At 46.9% G+C, this 23487-nt stretch overlaps 1 protein-coding gene across 3 annotated transcripts in view; it reads right to left on the reverse strand.

The window, feature by feature from the left end:
• ANKRD6 (ankyrin repeat domain 6) overlaps positions 1-13177 on the reverse strand; it is a 330735-nt gene extending 317558 nt beyond the window's left edge. Inside the window, exon 1 of one of the 3 annotated variants that reach the window (XM_069726362.1) lies at positions 13010-13177. The gene's annotated coding sequence lies outside the window, so the exon portion shown is untranslated. The remainder of the gene's footprint in view (positions 1-13009) is intronic. The other 2 variants (XM_069726364.1, XM_069726366.1) reach the window with 2 other exon arrangements.
• Positions 13178-23487: the final 10310 nt, after the last annotated feature.

Below are 23487 nucleotides of genomic sequence, written 5' to 3' on the forward strand. Positions count from 1 at the left end.
CATCTCTGGAGCTCAGCCACAGTGATCTTGGGGTTCTTCTTTACCTCTCTCACCAAGGCTCTTCTCCCACAAGTGCTCAGTTTGGCTGGACGGCCAGGTCTAGAAAGACTTCCGGTGGTCCCAAACTTCTTCCATTTAAGGATTATGGAGGCCACTTTGCGCTTAGGAACCTTGAGTACTGCAGAATATCTTTTGTAGCTTTGGCCAGAGCTGTGCCTTGCCACAATTCTGTCTTTGAGCTCCTTGGCCAGTTCCTTTGACCTCATGATTCTCATTTGGTCTGACATGCACTGTGAGCTGTGGGATCTTATATAGACAGGTATGTGCCTTTCCAAATCAAGTCCTATCAGTTTACTTAAACACAGCTGGACTCCAATAAACCATACCAAATAAGCCCTCAACTACAAACACGGAGGACCGTGAGAATCAGGACAACCTACAAAATTAGTCCTCCAAAAAAGATCATATAAAAGTAATTTTTGAAAAATTACTTTTATATGATCTTTTTTGGAGGACTATTTTTGTAGGTGCTCCAATGAAGAAGTAGAACCATCTCAAGGAGGATAACAAGGAAATGGACAACATGTGACTTAAATATGAGTGTCTGAGCAAAGGGTCTGAATACTTATGACCATGTGATAATTCAGTTTTTCTTTTTTAATAAATTTGCAAAAATTTCTACATTTCTGTTTTTTTTAGTCAAGATGGGGTGCAGAATGTACATTAATGTGAAAAAATGAACTTTTTTTGAATTTACCAAATGACTGCAATTAAACAAAGAGTGATAAATTTAAAGGGTTCTGAATACTTTCTGTACCCACTGTATAGTCTTCTCATCTATCTGTCCTTCCAGTGGATGGACATGGAACAAGGAGATTGAACGGGATTCTACAGGTGAACAACTGGCTACGTAGATGATGCAGTGAGAAACATTTTGGATTTTTTTGGCCATGGAGTGAATTACCTGAATGATGGACTCCTTGCTAGAGATGGGTTGTATCTTACGAAAACAGGAAAACACATATTTAGTAGACATGTTGCTACACTCATCAGGAGAGCTTTAAACTAGAGCAATAAGGGATGGGAAATATATGGCCAGGAAAAAGTATGCAGCTAATTAATTCTTTTGAGAACCCTGCTATTAGAAGTTAAAATAAAGAACAAGGAAAATTGGAAGCTGCTAAATCAGGAAGAGTGATATGTTGTCATAATCATCATTGAAACTTAATGGGATGATACACATGATTGGAATACAAACCTTGAAGGCTACAACTTAATTAAATAGAAACAGCATTAGCAAGAAGGGAGGAGGTGTTGCATTGTATGTTAGTAAAATCTATATCTTCACAGAGATCCAAACTTCAGAGACTGGTAGCTCTGTAGAAACTGTTTGGTAAGGAAACAAGGAGAGAATAACAGAAATGACACTCTTGTAGGTGTTTACTATAGGCCACCTCGACAGACTGAAGATATTTATAAACTCTTTTTACATCAAACGTCTCTGTTCTCAAAAAAGTACGAAATAGTGATCATGGTAGATTTTAACTATCCAGATATTTGTTGGAAATCTCTCTCAGGCAAAAATAAGGCGTCCAAATAATTCTTATCTTCTCTTGCTGACGACTTTATCTTTCAAAGGGTAGAAGAGAGAACAAGAGGATCTGCATTCGTAGACCTAATTCTTACCAATAGGGAGAAAATGGTTGATGGAGTAATGTTGGCTAGGAATTTAGGAGGTAGCGACCATGCAATCCACAAATTTTGGACAACAAGAGGAGGAAGACCAGCGAGGACTTAAACTTTAAGGTTGGACTTCAGAAAGGCAGATTTTAATGGACTCAGAAAGAGGGTAGGAAAGGTCTAATGACTGGATGTTCTAAATAAATGTCCAAGAAGGATGGTAGATTTTGCTAAATCAAATTTTCACTGCACAATCGGTAACAATCCCAAAAAGAAGGAAGAATTGGAAGCATTTAAAAGAGATCAGGATGGATGAACACAGATTTTAGTCACTTGCTAAAAAGGAAAAAAAATAAAATGTATATTAAATGGTAAGAGGGGGGCATATCTAAAGAAGAATATAATGCTGTTTGTAGGGATTGCAGGGCAAGAGTTAGAAAAGCTAAAGCCAGTAATGAAGAGAGGCTTGCAAGGGAGACAAAAAACAGTAAAATAGGATTTTGCAGCATATCAAAAAAAGTGGTCAAAAATGATGTTGAGAAGGACGAAGTCTTAAATTCCTATTTTGAATCTGTGTCCTCTAAGAAAGCAACTGTTAAGGTACCGTCACACTGAACGATATCGTTAACGATATCGTTGCTTTTTGTGACGTAGCAACGATATCGTTAAGGAAATCGTTATGTGTGACAGCGACCAACGATCAGGCCCCTGCTGGGAGATCATTGGTCGCTGAGGAAAGTCCAGAACTTTATTTCGTCGCTGGACTTCCCGCTGACATCGCTGGATCGGCGTGTGTGACGCCGATCCAGCGATGTCTTCACTGGTAACCAGGGTAAACATCGGGTTACTAAGCGCAGGGCCGCGCTTAGTAACCCGATGTTTACCCTGGTTACCAGCGTAAACGTTAAAAAAACAAACACTACATATTTACCTTCAGCTGTCTGTCCCCAGCGCTGTGCTTCTCTGCACTCCTCCTGCATCCTGTGTCAGCGTCGGCCAGCCGGAAAGCACAGCGGTGACGTCACCGCTCTGCTTTCCGGCTGACCGGCGCTGACAGTGCAGAGGAAAGCAGAGCGCCGGAGGACAGACAGCGGAAGGTAAGTATGTAGTGTTTGTTTTTTTAATGTTTACGCTGGTAACCAGGGTAAACATCGGGTTACTAAGCGCGGCCCTGCGCTTAGTAACCCGTTGTTTACCCTGGTTACCGGGGACCTCGGGATCGTTGGTCGCTGGAGAGCTGTCTGTGTGACAGCTCTCCAGCGACGCTGCAGCGATTGACATCGTTGTCGGTATCGCTGCAGCGTCGCTTAGTGTGACGGTACCTTTACATCAACTGATCTTCATGGCGATATAGAATAAAAGAATCCACACTATCTGTAAACAGAGAGATGGTCAGGGAACACTTAGCTAATTTAAATGAATTTAAATCTTCTGGTCCAGATGAATTACACCCTAGGGTACTCAAAGAGTTAGCAGATGAAATTGCAGAACCACTAGCCAGAACCTTTGAAAAATCCTGGAGAACAGGAGAAGACCCAGAAGATTGGAGAAGGGCAAATGTTGTCCCTATCTTCAAAAAGGAAAAGAAGATGCAGCCAGGAAATTACAGGCAGGTGAGATTACTTCTATACCAGGAAAGATCTTTGAACAAATTATTAAACAGCATGTATGCAAGTACTTGGATAAGAATACAGTAATTAACCACAGTCAGTATGGGTTTGTAGCAAACAAGTCACGGCAGACTAATCTAATTTCTTTCTATGATGGAATTACTGACTGGGTGGATAAGGTAAATGCTGTAGATATAGTATATCTCGACTTCAGCAAAGTATTTGATATAGCTTCTCATACTATTCTTATTGAAAAAATGACCAAGTATGGTGGCGTTTTTCGCCACGTGCGTCGTTTCCGACGCTAGCGTCGGACGCAAGAAAACGCTACATGTAGCATTTTCTGTGCGTCCGATTTTCGTCAAAAACGACGCACGCGTCGCAAAACGCGCGCGTTTTTGCGCGCGTTTGCGCGCGTTTTTACGTGCGTCGCGCGTTGCGTCGCCGACGCAGGGCGGCGCAACACTAGTGTGAACCTAGCCTATGAGATTGACAAGGTGACGGTTAGGTGAATTCATAACTAGCTCACTGATCATACTCAAAGAATGGTAATAAATGGTTGCCCATTGGAAGAGGGTTTCAAATGTGGTACTACAAGGCTCTGTCCTGGCCCCAGTGTTGTTCAACATTTTTTTTTTGTAAATGATCTAGATAAGGGAACTAAGGTAAACAAACCAAATTTGCAAACAATGCAAAACTAGGAGGGATCGTTAACACTAGAGAAGACAGAGAAAGGATCCATAAGGATCTAGATAAGCTTGAACAATGGACAGCGACTAAAGGTACCGTCACACTAAACGATATCGCTAGCGATCCGTGACGTTGCAGCGTCCTGTCTAGCGATATCGTTTAGTTTGACACACAGCAGCGATCAGAATCCTGCTGTGATGTCGTTGGTCGCTGCAGAAAGTCCAGCACTTTATTTGGTCGCTGGACTCCCTGCAGACATCGCTGAATCAGCGTGTGTGACACCGATTCAGCGATGTCGTCACTGGTAACCAGGGTAAACATCGGGTTACTAAGCGCAGGGCCGCGCTTAGTAACCAGATCTTTACCCTGGTTACCAGCGTAAAAGTAAAAAAAACAAAAAACACTTCATACTTACCTTCCGCTGTCTGTCCCTCGGCGCTCTGCTTCTCTGCCCTGTGTAAGCCCAGCGGCCGGAAAGCAGAGCGGTGACGTCACCGCTCTGCTTTCCGGCCGCTGGGCTTACACAGGGCAGAGAAGCAGAGCGCCGAGGGATAGACAGCGGAAGGTAAGTATGAAGTGTTTGTTTTATTTTTACTTTTACGCTGGTAACCAGGGTAAACATCGGGTTACTAAGCGCGGCCCTGCGCTTAGTAACCCGATGTTTACCCTGGTTACCGCCATCGTTGGTCGCTGGAGAGCTGTCTGTGTGACAGCTCTCCAGCGACCAAACAGTGACGCTGCAGCGATCCGGATCGTTGTCGGTATCGCTGCAGCGTCGCTTAGTGTGACGGTACCTTAATAGAATGGTATTTAACAGGGAGAAATGCAAATTATACATCTGGGCAAGAAAAATTAAAATTACAGAATGGGAGGAACAGAACTAAGCAAGAGCAAGTGTGAAAAAGACCTGGGTATACTATTAGATCACAGACTGCAGATGAGTCAACAGGGTGATGCAGCAGCAAAAAAGGCAAACACAGTTGTTCTAAGAGTCTCAGAGTCTAGATCACGTGTAATTATCCCCCTCTACTCCTCCTTGGTCGAGATTCATCTGGAATACTGTGAACAGTTCTGGGCACCACATTTTAAAAAAGATATTGAAAAACAGGAGCAAGAAGAGAGAACAGCTATCAGGCTGGTGAGTGGACTGTGAAGTATATCCTACGAGGAACGGTTAAAGGATCTGGAAATGTTTAGCTTGCAAAAAAAGAAAGATAAGAGGAGACTTAATACTAGTCTAGAAATATGTGAAGGGATGTCACATTGTAGAGGGATCATCCTTATTCTCATTTAGAAATGGAAAGAAGAGAAGCAATGGAATGAAACTGAAAGGGAAAAGATACAGATTAGATATTAGAAAAAACCTTGACAGTGACGGTGATCAATGAGTGGAACAGGCTGCAACAAGTGGTGGCGAGTTCTCCTTCAATGCAAGTCTTCAAACAGCCTGGACAGACATCTGTCTGAGAGGATTTAGTGAATACTGCACTGGCATTGAACAGGGAGTTGGACACGGTGTCACTTAAGGTCCCTTCCATCTTTAACATTGTATGAGTCTATGACTGTACATAGCCATCTCAATATTGTGTACTGTACAGATGGTATACAGCCAGCTCGAAAGGGTGCAATGTCCAGACTTTATATAGACATCTCTATAAGGTATATTGTATATAGCTAGGTCTAAAGGGTAAATAAAAAGTGTAATGAAAAGACTATCTCTACATGGTGAAGTGTATATGGTGTTTATCAGGGGTGTCAAACTGCATTCCTCGAGGGCTGCAAACAGGTCATGTTTTCAGGATCTCCTTGTACTGCACAGGTGATAATTTAATCACCTACACAAATAATGAGTTGGTGATTAAATTATCACCTGTGCAGTACAAGGAAATCCTGAAAACATGACCTGTTTGCAGCCCTCCAGGAATGCAGTTTGACAGCCCTGCTGTATATAGCCTAATCAATTCAGTGCAGCGTTTACACTGCATATAGCAAGATCTACGTATAGTTTACATATCGCTAGATCTACAAGGTGCAGCTCTATAGGATGCAGCGTATATAATGTGTTTGGTCATCTCTATAAGATACAGTATATAAGAGTCAGTGACTGGAAGAATGAGATCAGCATCTCACAGAAACTGACAATGACTGGCTCCATATCTAAAGAAACTCTCGGACCCCAGAGACCGCCAGATCTTGACCCGGTATAGAATCAGTGCCCACAATCTGGCCATGGAGGTCGGCCGGCACATACAGAGCTACAAGTTGAGGCAAGACAGACTGTGCCTACACTGTGACCTGGAGGATGAGACCCATTTCCTGCTACACTGCACCAAATACTCTACAGTGAGGGACACCACTTCAAAAGACGATCCGATCTCTTTCCAAATTTCAGCACCATGAAGGAGGAAGAGAAAACATATATCCTGCTGGGGGAAGAAGAGAGCGCAGTGGAGATAGCAGCGCATTATGCGAGTGCATGCCATAGGCTACAAAGACAACAATGATATGCCATGGACTTCCTTAGTCCCCACCCTGTGCCCCATCCATCATTCCTACAGTCCCCACTCCCTATTCCCTACTATACACATGCTTTGGCAAAACTAATATTTATTTGGTCCTGCCAATAAAGCTTCATTGAATTTTATTGCATGAACTGTACAGAGCCAGCTTCATAGGGTGCATTGTAAAGACTGTAGATAGTCTGTTCTATTGTGTGCCGTGTAGTATACACTGCATATAGCCAACTCTACATGGTTCAATGTATAAATTCTATATAATCAGCTCTATAGGGGCCAGTGTATAGACTGAATATAGCCAGATTTAAAGGGTGCAATATATGAATTGTCTATAGCGAGGTCAAAAGGGTGCAGTGTGTGCTATATACAGTGTATACAGCTCAATAAGTAGCAATAAACTGTATATAGCCAATTCTATATGGTGAAATGTATACACTGTACTTGTATATAGCCAGCTCTATATAGTACACAGCCCCATAGATCAAACTGCACTGTATACAGCCCCATACATCACACAGTACACAGCCCCATACATCACACAGTACACAGCCCCATACATCACACAGTACACAGCCCCATACATCACACAGCCCCATACATCACACACTACACAGCCCCATACATCACACAGTATACAGCCCCATACATCACACTCTACACAGCCCCATACATCACACAGTACACAGCCCCATACATCACACAGTACACAGCCCCATACATCACACAGTACACAGCCCCATACATCACACAGTACACAGCCCCATACATCACACTGTACACAGCCCCATACATCACACAGTACACAGCCCCATACATCACACTGTACACAGCCTCATACATCACACAGTACACAGCCCCATACATCACACAGTACACAGCCCCATACATCACACTGTACACAGCCCCATACATCACACAGTACACAGCCCCATACATCACACAGTACACAGCCCCATACATCACACAGTACACAGCCCCATACATCACACTGTACACAGCCCCATACATCACACTGTATATAGCCCCCTACATCACACAGTACACAGCCCCCTACATCACACAGTACACAGCCCCATACATCACACAGTACACAGCCCCATACATCACACAGTACACAGCCCCATACATCACACTGTATACAGCCCCATACATCACACAGTACACAGCCCCATACATCACACAGTATACAGCCCCATACATCACACAGTGCACAGCTCCATACATCACACAGTATACAGCCCCATACATCACACAGTGCACAGCTCCATACATCACACAGTATACAGCCCCATACATCACACAGTACACAGCCCCATACATCACACAGTACACAGCCCCGTACATCACACAGTATACAGCCCCGTACATCACACAGTACACAGCCCCGTACATCACACAGTACACAGCCCCGTACATCACACTGTACACAGCCCCATACATCACACTGTACACAGCCCCATACATCACTGTATACAGCCCCATACATCACACAGTATACAGCCCCATACATCACACAGTACACAGCCCCATACATCACACTGTACACAGCCCCATACATCACACTGTACACAGCCCCATACATCACACTGTACACAGCCCCGTACATCACACTGTACACAGCCCCATACATCACACTGTACACAGCCCCGTACATCACACAGTACACAGCCCCGTACATCACACAGTACACAGCCCCGTACATCACACTGTATACAGCCCCATACATCACACAGTACACAGCCCCGTACATCACACAGTACACAGCCCCATACATCACACAGTACACAGCCCCATACATCACACAGTACACAGCCCCATACATCACACAGTACACAGCCCCATACATCACACAGTACACAGCCCCATACATCACACAGTACACAGCCCCGTACATCACACAGTACACAGCCCCGTACATCACACTGTATACAGCCCCATACATCACACTGTACACAGCCCTATACATCACACTGTATACAGCCTCATACATCACACAGTGCACAGCTCCATACATCACACAGTACACAGCCCTATACATCACACAGTACACAGCCCCATACATCACACAGTATACAGCCCCATACATCACACTGTACACAGCCTCATACATACATCACACTGTACACAGCCTCATACATACATCACACAGTACACAGCCCCATACATCACACAGTACACAGCCCCATACATCACACTGTATACAGCCCCATACATCACACAGTACACAGCCCCATACATCACACAGTGCACAGCTCCATTCATCACACAGTACACAGCCCCATATATCACACTGTACACAGCCTCATACATCACACAGTACACAGCCCCATACATCACACAGTACACAGCCCCATACATCACACAGTACACAGCCCCATACATCACACAGTACACAGCCCCATACATCACACACTATACAGCCCCATACATCACACAGTACACAGCCCCATACATCACACAGTACACAGCCCCATACATCACACAGTACACAGCCCCATACATCACACTGTACACAGCCCCATACATCACACAGTACACAGCCCCATACATCACACAGTACACAGCCCCATACATCACACAGTACACAGCCCCATACATCACACAGTACACAGCCCCATACATCACACAGTACACAGCCCCATACATCACACTGTATACAGCCCCATACATCACACAGTACACAGCCCCATACATCAAACTGTATAGAGCCCCATACATCACACAGTACACAGCCCAATACATCACACAGTATACAGCCCCATACATCACACAGTACACAGCCCCATACATCAAACTGTATAGAGCCCCATACATCACACAGTACACAGCCCCATACATCACACAGTATACAGCCCCATACATCACACAGTACACAGCCCCATACATACATCACACTGTACACAGCCCCATACATCACACAGTACACAGCCCCATACATCACACAGTATACAGCCCCATACATCACACAGTACACAGCCCCATACATCACACAGCCCCATACATCACACAGTACACAGCCCCATACATCACACAGTACACAGCCCCATACATCACACAGTACACAGCCCCATACATCACACAGTATACAGCCCCATACATCACACAGTACACAGCCCCATACATCAAACTGTATAGAGCCCCATACATCACACAGTACACAGCCCCATACATCACACAGTACACAGCCCCATACATCACACAGTACACAGCCCCATACATCACACACTACACAGCCTCATACATCACACAGTATACAGCCCCATACATCACACAGTACACAGCCCCATACATCACACAGTATACAGCCCCATACATCACACTGTATAGAGCCCCATACATCACATAGTACACAGCCCCATACATCACACAGTATACAGCCCCATACATCACACTGTATAGAGCCCCATACATCACACAGTACACAGCCCCATACATCACACAGTACACAGCCCCATACATCACACAGTACACAGCCCCATACATCACACAGTACACAGCCCCATACATCACACAGTACACAGCCCCATACATCAAACTGTATAGAGCCCCATACATCACACAGTACACAGCCCCATACATCACACAGTATACAGCCCCATACATCACACAGTACACAGCCCCATACATCAAACTGTATAGAGCCCCATACATCACACAGTACACAGCCCCATACATCACACAGTATACAGCCCCATACATCACACAGTACACAGCCCCATACATACATCACACTGTACACAGCCCCATACATCACACAGTACACAGCCCCATACATCACACAGTACACAGCCCCATACATCACACAGCCCCATACATCACACAGTACACAGCCCCATACATCACACAGTACACAGCCCCATACATCACACAGTACACAGCCCCATACATCACACAGTACACAGCCCCATACATCACACAGTACACAGCCCCATACATCACACAGTACACAGCCCCATACATCACACAGTACACAGCCCCATACATCACACAGTACACAGCCCCATACATCAAACTGTATAGAGCCCCATACATCACACAGTACACAGCCCCATACATCACACTGTATAGAGCCCCATACATCACACAGTACACAGCCCCATACATCACACAATACACAGCCCCATACATCACACAGTACACAGCCCCATACATCACACAGTACACAGCCCCATACATCACACAGTACACAGCCCATACATCACACAGTACACAGCCTCATACATCACACAGTACACAGCCCCATACATCACACAGTACACAGCCTCATACATCACACAGCCCTATACATCACACAGTACACAGCCCCATACATCACACTGTACACAGCCCCATACATCACACAGTACACAGCCCCATACATCACACTGTACACAGCCCCATACATCACACAGTACACAGCCCCATACATCACACAGTACACAGCCCATACATCACACAGTACACAGCCCCATACATCACATAGTACACAGCCTCATACATCACACAGTACACAGCCCATACATCACACAGTACACAGCCCCATACATCACACAGTACACAGCCTTATACATCACACAGTACACAGCCCCATACATCACACTGTACACAGCCCCATACATCACACAGTACACAGCCCCATACATCACACAGTACACAGCCCATACATCACACAGTACACAGCCCCATACATCACACAGTACACAGCCTTATACATCACACAGTACACAGCCCCATACATCACACAGTACACAGCCCTATACATCACACAGTACACAGCCTCATACATCACACAGTACACAGCCCCATACATCACACAGTACACAGCCCCATACATCACACAGTACACAGCCCCATACATCACACAGTACACAGCCCCATACATCACACAGTACACAGCCTCATACATCACACAGTACACAGCCCTATACATCACACAGTACACAGCCTCATACATCACACAGTACACAGCCCCATACATCACACTGTACACAGCCCCATACATCACACAGTACACAGCCTCATACATCACACAGTACACAGCCCCATACATCACACAGTGCACAGCCCCATACATCACACAGTGCACAGCTCCATACATCACACACTATACAGCCCCGTACATCACACAGTACACAGCCCCATACATCACACAGTACACAGCCCTATACATCACACAGTACACAGCCCCATACATCACACTGTACACAGCCCCATACATCACACAGTACACAGCCCCATACATCACACACTATACAGCCCCGTACATCACACTGTACACAGTCCCATACATCACACAGTATACAGCCCCATACATCACACTGTACACAGCCCCATACATCACACACTATACAGCCCATACATCACACAGTACACAGCCCCGTACATCACACAGTACACAGCCCCGTACATCACACAGTACACAGCCCCGTACATCACACAGTACACAGCCCCGTACATCACACAGTACACAGCCCCGTACATCACACACTATACAGCCCCGTACATCACACAGTACACAGCCCCATACATCACACTGTACACAGCCCCGTACATCACACAGTACACAGCCCCATACATCACACAGTACACAGCCCCGTACATCACACAGTACACAGCCCCGTACATCACACAGTACACAGCCCCGTACATCACACACTATACAGCCCCGTACATCACACTGTACACAGCCCCATACATCACATAGTATACAGCCCCATACATCACACAGTACACAGCCCCCTACATCACACAGTACACAGCCCCGTACATCACACAGTACACAGCCCCGTACATCACACACTATACAGCCCCGTACATCACACTGTACACAGCCCCATACATCACACAGTACACAGCCCCATACATCACATAGTATACAGCCCCATACATCACACACTATACAGCCCCGTACATCACACTGTACACAGCCCCATACATCACACAGTACACAGCCCCATACATCACATAGTATACAGCCCCGTACATCACACAGTACACAGCCCCGTACATCACATAGTATACAGCCCCGTACATCACACACTATACAGCCCCGTACATCACACAGTACACAGCCCCATACATCACACTGTACACAGCCCCGTACATCACACAGTACACAGCCCCATACATCACACAGTACACAGCCCCGTACATCACACACTATACAGCCCCGTACATCACACAGTACACAGCCCCATACATCACACTGTACACAGCCCCATACATCACACAGTATACAGCCCCATACATCACACAGTACACAGCCCCATACATCACACACTATACAGCCCCGTACACCACACTGTACACAGCCCCATACATCACATAGTGAGGGGCGCAGACCACCTGTTGACGCCCATTGCAGCTTCTCTGTAGGGTATGAGCATTGCACAAGCTGGCAGAGGACATAACAAGAAGGCATGACTCAGTGCCAGGCTGGAGGAGTAACGCATGGCACAATCGTCCACACGACTGCTCTCTCCACACCTCGTCTACCACAGTGAGGTAATATGACACACGACACTCGGTGCCTACCTGTTGCCGCTTTCGGAATGTTGTGGCGAGAGTCCGGTGTCCCGGGGGCAGGCTCCGGAATGTCCTCCTCGGCGGCAGCAGAGCAGTTACACCGGAGCCCCCGTCTTGTGTGCGGACCCTGCTGCTGGGGGCTTTGCGGGTACAGCTTTCCCAATGTTTTCTTCACACAGGAAAGCTCTGCTCTCTGCTTGCAGCGCAGCGCCACCTGCTGGATGTGTAGGGAATGAGGCGTGGATCAGGCCCACTGCCCGTCACTGCTCTTGGCTTCATACAGTCTCTTGACCAGAAGTTAGGAGCCTGACACAAATGTGGGGTTTCACAGTGTTTTTAGCGCTTTTACGGAGATGATTCCATGGTTACCGAAGTACAATTATAATCATTTAATACGTTTTGACACTTTTGTTGGCAGATACATCAAGTTCATGTAAAGACGCTACACAGTATATACAGTGTTGGCAGTTCACCCTGATTTCAGCTTCAGAGCCAAATCCTGACTGATGAACGGCCATACTTGTCTAATTTGTCTTTGGAGTTAATCACAATTTCTGTGTTTTCCTTTGTCCATCTGCTTTTTCAAGACTGACCATAGGTTCTCATTGGGATTGGCATCTGGGGTGCTTTCTGGCCATGCACCCAAAATTTTCAATATTTTGTTCACCGAGCCACTCAGTTATACTTTTTGCCTTGTGACATGGTGCACGTGTGGCACCCCAGGAGTTCGGGTACCACAGTGGTACTGCCTTCTTCTCGGGGAGGGTGATGTCATGCCTGGGAACAAGGAGGATCGCTTTGGCAGGTAATCTGTACAAGCAACACTTTCTGACTCCAAGCCAGAAGGGGGCGCTCTAGACCCGGATTAAGGGCAGCTTCCCTAGTGATATATATATATATATATATATATATATATATATATATATATATATATATTTACTGGCTTGGAGGAGGGGTGAGTTAGTTCAGTCTGGAGTTTGTATGAGGAGGAAGGAGCACCGGAGAAATAAAGAGCTGGAGGAGAGCTGCGACTGGGCTCCATCCACGCTGAGGCGCAGGAACCGGACACCGGGAGTCCCAGGCTGTGTGGGACTGTATGCCGCAGAGCAGAAACTGGAGGGCAGGAGATTGAAAGTAACTTGCCCACATCTAAACCCTAAGGTACAGCAACAGCCAGAGCCCAGAGTCACCGTGAATAGAGACCCCCTATAAAACGGATCGCGTTGCCTACCATTCAGGACAGGAAGTAAGAGAGGACCTTGAAAGAAGCCATAGGCAGCAAGGGACTATTATACAGCACGTAGTGGAAGGCTCCCAATCTGACCTGGCAAAGGGAATTCAACTCGTTTCCAGGCTGCCTGGACTCCATCGTAACCTGTTGCTGGTACCCTGGACTGTGGCCGCAAACCACCAGTAAAACAGGTAAAGAGACTGCAACCTTGTGTCCTCTAATTATTTCTGGCACCACACTGTCTTTGCCAAATACATCGGAAGCCCTGGGGACCCAGCTCCACCTGTGGGAAGCTGTACCATCCTTGCTGCAGTGCCATCACTCCCCAGAGGACCCCTTTAAGCAGCGTCGGTCACCCCTGATCGAATACCACAGGTGGCGTCACGAGCATTCTTATTTCTAACAACCCCTTTAAAGACCTTCCCTTTAATTTGGATGCCACGGGCCGGGTCGCTGCCACCGTGACCACCCCTTTAATGACGACCGGACCCGGTACCAAGTACCCCTAGGTCCTGGCGGGCGCTCCACCCATCATGCTAGAAAAAGCATTGATATCACCATATTGCTCCTGGATCATTGGGAGAAGATGCTCTTGGAGGATTTACAGATCCCTTTCTTTATTTATTCAAATCCCACCAAGGATAACATCTGTACAGAGTTTGTATGTTCTCTCCGTGTTTGCGTGGGTTTCCTCCGGGTTCTCTGGTTTCCTCCCACATTCCAAAGACATACTGATAGGGAATTTAGATTGTGAGCCCAGTGATGACAATGTATGTAAAGTTCTGCGCCATACGATTGCACTATATAAGAAATGCATAATAAATGCCAATACCATCATTCTGTGCGCTTGGTAGATGTGTATTTTTTTAATGTATGGTGCTTGCAGTGAGATACGTTGGTGGCAGTGTCGTATATGTGAGTGTGTGGCTGTGTGGGTGCTTTGCATGGTGGGGATTTTATTGACACAGTTCTTTCATTCATTTTCTCTTTGCAGCTTTTACCACATGGTTACGGTAATTTATTTAATATTTTGATGAATTGAATTTTTATAGATCCAATAACACCAAATATTACATTTAAAAAAAATTATTGTCAATGGGGGTGAGTCATTTTTTTTGTTATATGTGCCCTCATGCGCCATTATATAAATGCAGCTCATGTGATCATCACTACAATCAATCAGTAAGCTCACTGATTAGGGTTTAGTCAGCATACACCATTGAGCTCAGTGATTGGCTGCAGCAGTCACATGCACAACAGATATGACATCACCGCTGCAGCTTGTGAACAAAGACATGATGTCACCCCTGCAGCAAGTAAACAGCCAGCAGTGGATCAGGCGAAGGGGAGTAATGCTGATTACATTACTGTGAAGATGGCCTGAGGGAAGAGAAGAGTGCTAAGGAGACAGGCTGAGGGCAGAGAGGAACAACAGCAGACAGCCTAAGGGCAGAGGGGAATGCTCAGGAGACAGACTGAGGGCAGAGAGGAACTCTGATGAGAAGGCCTGAGATTAGAAAGAAAAGCTGTGGAGGCAGCCTGAGGATGAAGAGGAGCACCGAGGAGGCAGCCTGAGGATGAAAAGGAGCACCGAGGAGGCAGCCTGAGGATGAAAAGGAGCACCGAGGAGGCAGCCTGAGGATGAAAAGGAGCACTGAGGAGGCAGCCTGAGGATGAAGAGGGGCACTGAGGAGGCAGCCTGAGGATGAAAAGGAGCACTGAGGAGGCAGCCTGAGGATGAAGAGGAGCACCGAGGAGGCAGCCTGAGGATGAAAAGGAGCACCGAGGAGGCAGCCTGAGGATGAAAAGGAGCACTGAGGAGGCAGCCTGAGGATGAATTGGAGCACTGAGGAGGCAGCCTGAGGATGAAAAGGAGCACTGAGGAGGCAGCCTGAGGATGAAGAGGAGCACCGAGGAGGCAGCCTGAGGATGAAAAGGAGCACCGAGGAGGCAGCCTGAGGATGAAAAGGAGCACTGAGGAGGCAGCCTGAGGATGAAGAGGGGCACTGAGGAGGCAGCCTGAGGATGAAAAGGAGCACTGAGGAGGCAGCCTGAGGATGAAGAGGAGCACCGAGGAGGCAGCCTGAGGATGAAAAGGAGCACCGAGGAGGCAGCCTGAGGATGAAAAGGAGCACTGAGGAGGCAGCCTGAGGATGAAAAGGAGCACTGAGGAGGCAGCCTGAGGATGAAGAGGAGCACTGAGGAGCCAGCCTGAGGATGAAAAGGAGCACTGAGGAGGCAGCCTGAGGATGAAGAGGAGCACTGAGGAGCCAGCCTGAGGATGAAGGGGGGCACTGAGGAGGCAGCCTGAGGATGAAAAGGAGCGCTGAGGAGGCAGCCTGAGGATGAAAAGGAGCACTGAGGAGGCAGCCTGAGAACAGAGCAGAAGAGACAGCCTGAGGGCAGAGAAGCTCTGGAGGCAGATTCTCATGTAGATCAGTGTCCAGGCCATAGCCCTGAACAGTTGATTTACATATATGAAAAACATGGCTTTCTCTGGAATAAGACATTGGATAACAGATTTCAAGGTATCATTTCATTCAGCTTCCTTTTACCTATTTGCCCATGTAGATATAGGAGGGTTGATACGATTGACAAATTACCTTTAAACCCCTTCACGACCTATGACGTATATATACGTCATAGGTCATGTCCCTGCATTCTATGCAGGTTCCAGTGCTGAGTCCACATATTTTCCGGCACGTGACACCTGATTTCAGTACTGTGGTTGTCAGTGGTGATCTGCTATGAGTGCCACCACATGGTCGGTGCAACAGCTGGGACAATTGAAGACAAGTAAACTGCTTATGCAACAGATCCAGCAATAGGATCAGCAACAAGTCCTGCACCGATAACAGCAGCAGCATATTGAATTACTCAGAGGTGGTATATGTCATGGCGGCAGCTCTGACTCCAAGATCAGCTGATAATTTTTCCATCTGGAAGGCGGTAACGAGAGACCTGCAGAAAATGACCCACTGTGACGATATAGAGGCTTTTTTAACCGTGTTTGAAAGGGTCGCCGAGAAAGAGAAACTCCCGCCAAAGCAATGGGCGGAAGAGCTGATCCATACTTAACAGGGGGCCCAGAAGGCTTACTATGAGTTAGCCTTTTAAGATGCCAAAGAATATGTGAAACTGAAAACTGAAATTTTGCCGCAGTTGGCAGTGGCAATGACTGTGAGGGGACAACGGGTCCACTGCTGGGCATAGCACCATGACAAGCCCCCACACTCCCCCATGTATGATCTGCTGCATCTGGTACAAAAATAGTTGCAGCCAGTGTCCTCTACCCCAGCGCAGATGGTAGAGCGAGTGGTTATGGACCGGTTCATGCACTCCCTTCTGAGGCCAATCTAGACTTGGGTTGCCCAGGGTGATTCCTGGAACAGCGATGACCTAGTCGGACTGGTTGAGAGGTATCGGGGTCGAGGGTTCCTTGGGAGAGGCAACTCATTTCGTTCTAGAGGTTCCAACAGGGGGCGGAGGCCCAAAAGAAGTGAGGGGTCCAAGGTCCAAAGGGTCAAAGGGAATAATGCCGAAGGTCCCAGCAGGCAATATTATATGCTGAAAATGTTGCAGCTCAGGCCATATAGGCGCAATTGTCCCCTGACCTCCAAGAACATGAACTGCATCCTGGGACGCCGATGTTTATGCTCTTCGTAGCCAGCCTACAGTGTGAACTGTCGAAACAGCGTGGGGCCACAAGTTTGTCTCATGAAAGCGAATGATCTGAATATGACTGGACTGCTAGACTCAGGGAGTTTGATGACCCTCAAGAGGACCAGAATTCCTCTGCAGCTAATTCCTGGGAAGAAGGTTGGCATTCACTGCATTCACGGGGATGCTAAAGACTATGCAGTAATCAGAGTGGACATTGAAACGGCCCAAGGTACTGAGTTCCATGAGGTCGGCGTGGTCCAGGACTTATTGGACTCCATTATCATAGCCCGGGACTTTTTGTTTGTTTTGGGACTTGTGGGGGAAAGGGACAGGGCTCTACTGTTCAGATAAGAGACCGTTCACCCTTATAAATTTGTTACTACACCTACCAAGAGTTTGACAGGTTTTTCTTCTGTGTCCCTGTGGGGATTGAGTAGGTAGTGTCCTCTAAAGGTACCTTCACACTGAGCGACGCTGCAGCGATACCGACAACGATGTCGATCGCTGCAGCGTCGCTGTTTGGTCGCTGGAGAGCTGTCACACAGACAGCTCTCCAGCGACCAACGATCCCGAGGTCCCCTGTTGTGAATTCTGTGGCAGAGCTCCCTCCTGTGGTCACAAGTGGTACTTCGGCTGGTTCTCTCTGTGAGCTTCCGTTGGTGGAGGAAAGTGGTACTGCGGCTTCTGAGTTTCCTTGCTCAGGTGATGTGGTGAAGTCATTAGGTGCTGCTCTATTTAACTCCACCTAGTGCTTTGATCCTGGCCTCCAGTCAATGTTCTAGTATTGGACCTGTTTCCTCCTGGATCGTTCCTGTGGCCTGCTGCTCTGCATAGCTAAGTTACTCTTTGCTATTTGTTTGCTGTTTTTTTCTGTCCAACTTGTCAGTTTGTTTTTTACTGCTTGCTGGAAGCTCTGGGACGCAGAGGGTGTACCTCCGTGCCGTTAGTTCGGTACGGAGGGTCTTTTTGCCCCCTTTGCGTGGTTTTTGTAGGGTTTTGTGTTGACCGCAAAGTTACCTTTCCTATCCTCGCTCTGTTCAGAAAGTTGGGCCTCACTTTGCTAAATCTATTTCATCTCTACGTTTGTCTTTTCATCTTAACTCACAGTCATTATATGTGGGGGCTGCCTTCTCCTTTGGGGTATTTCTCTGAGGCAAGGTAGGCTTATTTTCTATCTTCAGGCTAGCTAGTTTCTCAGGCCGTGCCGAGTTACATAGGGAGCGTTAGGCGCAATCCACGGCTGCCTTTAGTGTTGTTGGAGAGGATTAGGGATTGCGGTCAACAGAGTTCCCACGTCTCAGAGCTCGTTCTTGTTTTTTGTGTTATTGCCAGGTCACTGTATGTGCGCTGACCATTGTGGTACTGAATTACCTTTCATAACAGTACTGGAGGCCAAAAGTACTAATGATTCTCAATAGAGGGAAAAAAGAAGTTCTGAGACAATTTTTTTTTCATTGCACTGTGTTTTGCCTTTTTTTTCCCCTAGACATTTGGGTGGTTCAGGACACAGGTGTAGCAATGGACATTAAAGGTCTTTCTTCATGTGTGGATCAGCTCACGGCAAGAGTACAAAGTATTCAAGACTTTGTGGTTCAGAATTCTATGTTAGAACCGAGAATTCCTATTCCTGATTTGTTTTTTGGAGATAGAACTAAATTTCTGAGTGTCAAAAATAATTGTAAACTATTTCTGGCTTTGAAACCTCGCTCCTCTGGTGACCCAGTTCAACAAGTTAGGATCGTTATTTCTTTTTTGCGTGGCGACCCTCAGGACTGGGCATTTTCTCTTGCGTCAGGAGATCCTGCATTAAAGGGAACCTGTCACCTGAATTTGGCGGGACTGGTTTTGGGTCATATGGGCGGAGTTTTTGGGTGTTTGATTCACCCTTTCCTTACCCGCTGGCTGCATGCTGGCCGCGATACTGGATTGAAGTTCATGCTGTGTCCTCCGTAGTACATGCCTGCGCAAGGCAAGATTGCCTTGTGCAGGCATGTACTATGGAAAGACACAGCATGAACTTCAACCCAATATTGTGGCCAGCATGCAGCCAGCGGGTAAGGAAAGGGTGAATCAAACACCCAAAAACCACGCCCATATGACCACAAACCTGTCCCGCCAAATTCAGGTGACAGGTTCCCTTTAAGTAATATCGATGCATTTTTCCTGGTGCTCGGATTGCTGTACGATGAGCCTAATTCTGTGGATCAGGCAGAGAAGAATTTGCTGGCTCTGTGTCAGGGTCAGGATGAAATGGAGGTATATTGTCAGAAATTTAGAAAGTGGTCCGTACTCACTCAGTGGAATGAAGGTGCGCTCGCAGCTATTTTCAGAAAAGGTCTCTCTGAAGCCCTTAAGGATGTCATGGTGGGATTTCCTATGCCTGCTGGTCTGAATGAGTCTATGTCTTTGGCCATTCAGATCGGTCGACGCTTGCGCGAGCGTAAATCTGTGCACCATTTGGCGGTATTACCTGAGCTTAAACCTGAGCCTATGCAGTGCGATAGGACTTTGACCAGAGTTGAACGGCAAGAACACAGATGTCTGAATGGGCTGTGTTTCTACTGTGGTGATTCCACTCATGCTATCTCTGATTGTCCTCAGTGCACTAAGCGGTTCGCTAGGTCTGCCACCATTGGTACGGTACAGTCAAAATTTCTTCTGTCTGTTACCTTGATCTGCTCTTTGTCATCATATTCTGTCATGGCATTTGTGGATTCAGGCGCTGCTCTGAATTTGATGGACTTGGAGTATGCTAGGCGTTGTGGGTTTTTCTTGGAGCCCTTGCAGTGTCCTATTCCATTGAGAGGAATTGATGCTACGCCTTTGGCCAAGAATAAGCCTCAGTACTGGACCCAGCTGACCATGTGCATGGCTCCTGCACATCAGGAGGTTATTCGCTTTCTGGTGTTGCATAATCTGCATGATGTGGTCGTGTTGGGGTTGCCATGGCTACAAGTCCATAATCCAGTATTAGATTGGAAATCCATGTCTGTGTCCAGCTGGGGTTGTCAGGGGGTACATGGTGATGTCCCATTTCTGACTATTTCGTCATCCACCCCTTCTGAGGTTCCTGAGTTCTTGTCTGATTACCGGGATATATTTGATGAGCCCAATTCCGATACCCTACCTCCGCATAGGGATTGTGATTGTGCTATCGATTTGATTCCTGGTAGTAAATTCCCAAAAGGTCGACTGTTTAATTTATCTGTGCCTGAGCACGCCGCTATGCGGAGTTATGTGAAGGAGTCTTTGGAGAAGGGGCATATTCGCCCGTCATCGTCGCCATTAGGAGCAGGGTTCTTTTTTGTAGCCAAGAAGGATGGTTCACTGAGACCTTGTATAGATTACCGCCTTCTAAATAAGATCACGGTTAAATTTCAGTACCCCTTGCCATTGTTATCTGATTTGTTTGCTCGGATTAAGGGGGCTAGTTGGTTCACCAAGATAGATCTTCGTGGTGCGTATAATCTTGTGCGTATTAAGCGAGGCGATGAGTGGAAAACTGCATTTAATACGCCCGAGGGCCATTTTGAGTATCTAGTAATGCCGTTCGGACTTGCCAATGCTCCATCAGTGTTTCAGTCCTTTATGCATGACATCTTCCGAGAGTACCTGGATAAATTCCTGATTGTGTACTTAGATGACATTTTGATCTTCTCGGATGATTGGGAGTCTCATGTGAAGCAGGTCAGAACGGTGTTTCAGGTTCTGCGTGCTAATTGTTTGCTTGTGAAAGGATGAAAGTGTCTCTTTGGTGTTCAGAAGGTTTCATTTTTGGGGTTCATCTTTTCCCCTTCTACTATCGAGATGGACCCTGTTAAGGTCCAAGCCATCCATAATTGGACTCAGCCGACATCTCTGAAAAGTCTGCAAAAGTTCCTGGGCTTTGCTAATTTTTATCGTCGCTTCATCTGCAATTTTTCTAGTATTGCTAAACCATTGACCGATTTGACCAAGAAAGGTGCTGATGTGGTCAATTGGTCTTCTGCTGCGGTGGAAGCTTTTCAAGAGTTGAAGCGTCGTTTTTCTTCTGCCCCTGTGTTGTGTCAACCAGATGTTTCGCTTCCGTTCCAGGTCGAGGTTGATGCTTCTGAGATTGGAGCAGGGGCTGTTTTGTCGCAGAGAAGTTCTGATTGCTCGGTGATGAAACCATGCGCCTTCTTTTCCAGGAAGTTTTCGCCTGCTGAGCGAAATTATGATGTGGGCAATCGAGAGTTGCTGGCCATGAAGTGGGCATTCGAGGAGTGGCGTCATTGGCTTGAAGGAGCTAAGCATCGCGTGGTGGTCTTGACTGATCATAAGAACTTGACTTATCTCGAGTCCGCCAAGCGGTTGAATCCTAGACAAGCTCGTTGGTCGTTGTTTTTTGCCCATTTTGACTTTGTGATTTCATACCTTCCGGGCTCTAAAAATGTGAAGGCGGATGCTCTGTCTAGGAGTTTTGTGCCCGACTCTCCGGGTGTATCTGAGCCGGCGGGTATCCTCAAAGAGGGAGTGATTGTGTCTGCCATCTCCCCTGATTTGCGGCGGGTGCTGCAAAAATTTCAGGCTAATAAACCTGATCGTTGCCCAGCGGAGAAACTATTTGTCCCTGATAGGTGGACGAATAAAGTTATCTCTGAGGTTCATTGTTCGGTGTTGGCTGGTCATCCTGGAATCTTTGGTACCAGGGAGTTAGTGGCTAGATCCTTTTGGTGGCCATCTCTGTCGCGGGATGTGCGTACTTTTGTGCAGTCCTGTGGGATTTGTGCTCAGGCTAAGCCCTGCTGTTCTCGTGCCAGTGGGTTGCTTTTGCCCTTGCCGGTCCCGAAGAGGCCTTGGACACATATCTCTATGGATTTTATTTCAGATCTTCCCGTTTCTCAAAAGATGTCAGTCATTTGGGTGGTCTGTGATCGCTTCTCTAAGATGGTCCATTTGGTACCCTTGTCTAAATTGCCTTCCTCCTCTGATTTGGTGCCATTGTTTTTCCAGCATGTGGTTCGTTTACATGGCATTCCAGAGAATATCGTTTCTGACAGAGGTTCCCAGTTTGTTTCGAGGTTTTGGCGAGCCTTTTGTGGTAGGATGGGCATTGACTTGTCTTTTTCCTCGGCTTTCCATCCTCAGACTAATGGCCAGACCGAACGAACCAATCAGACCTTGGAAACATATCTGAGATGCTTTGTTTCTGCTGATCAGGATGACTGGGTGTCCTTTTTGCCTTTGGCTGAGTTCGCCCTTAATAATCGGGCCAGCTCGGCTATCTTGGTTTCACCGTTTTTCTGCAACTCTGGGTTCCATCCTCGTTTCTCTTCAGGGCAGGTTGAGTCTTCGGACTGTCCTGGTGTGGATACTGTGGTGGACAGGTTGCAGCAGATTTGGACTCATGTAGTGGACAATTTGACTTTGTCCCAGGAGAAGGCTCAACGTTTCGCTAATCGCAGACGCTGTGTGGGTCCCCGACTTCGGGTTGGGGACTTGGTTTGGTTATCTTCTCGTCATATTCCTATGAAGGTTTCCTCTCCTAAGTTTAAACCTCGTTTTATTGGTCCGTATAGGATTTCTGAGGTTCTTAATCCTGTGTCTTTTCGTCTGACCCTTCCAGATTCTT

This window comes from Ranitomeya imitator, chromosome 5 (genome assembly GCF_032444005.1).
Source record: "Ranitomeya imitator isolate aRanImi1 chromosome 5, aRanImi1.pri, whole genome shotgun sequence".
Lineage (NCBI taxonomy): Eukaryota > Metazoa > Chordata > Amphibia > Anura > Dendrobatidae > Ranitomeya > Ranitomeya imitator.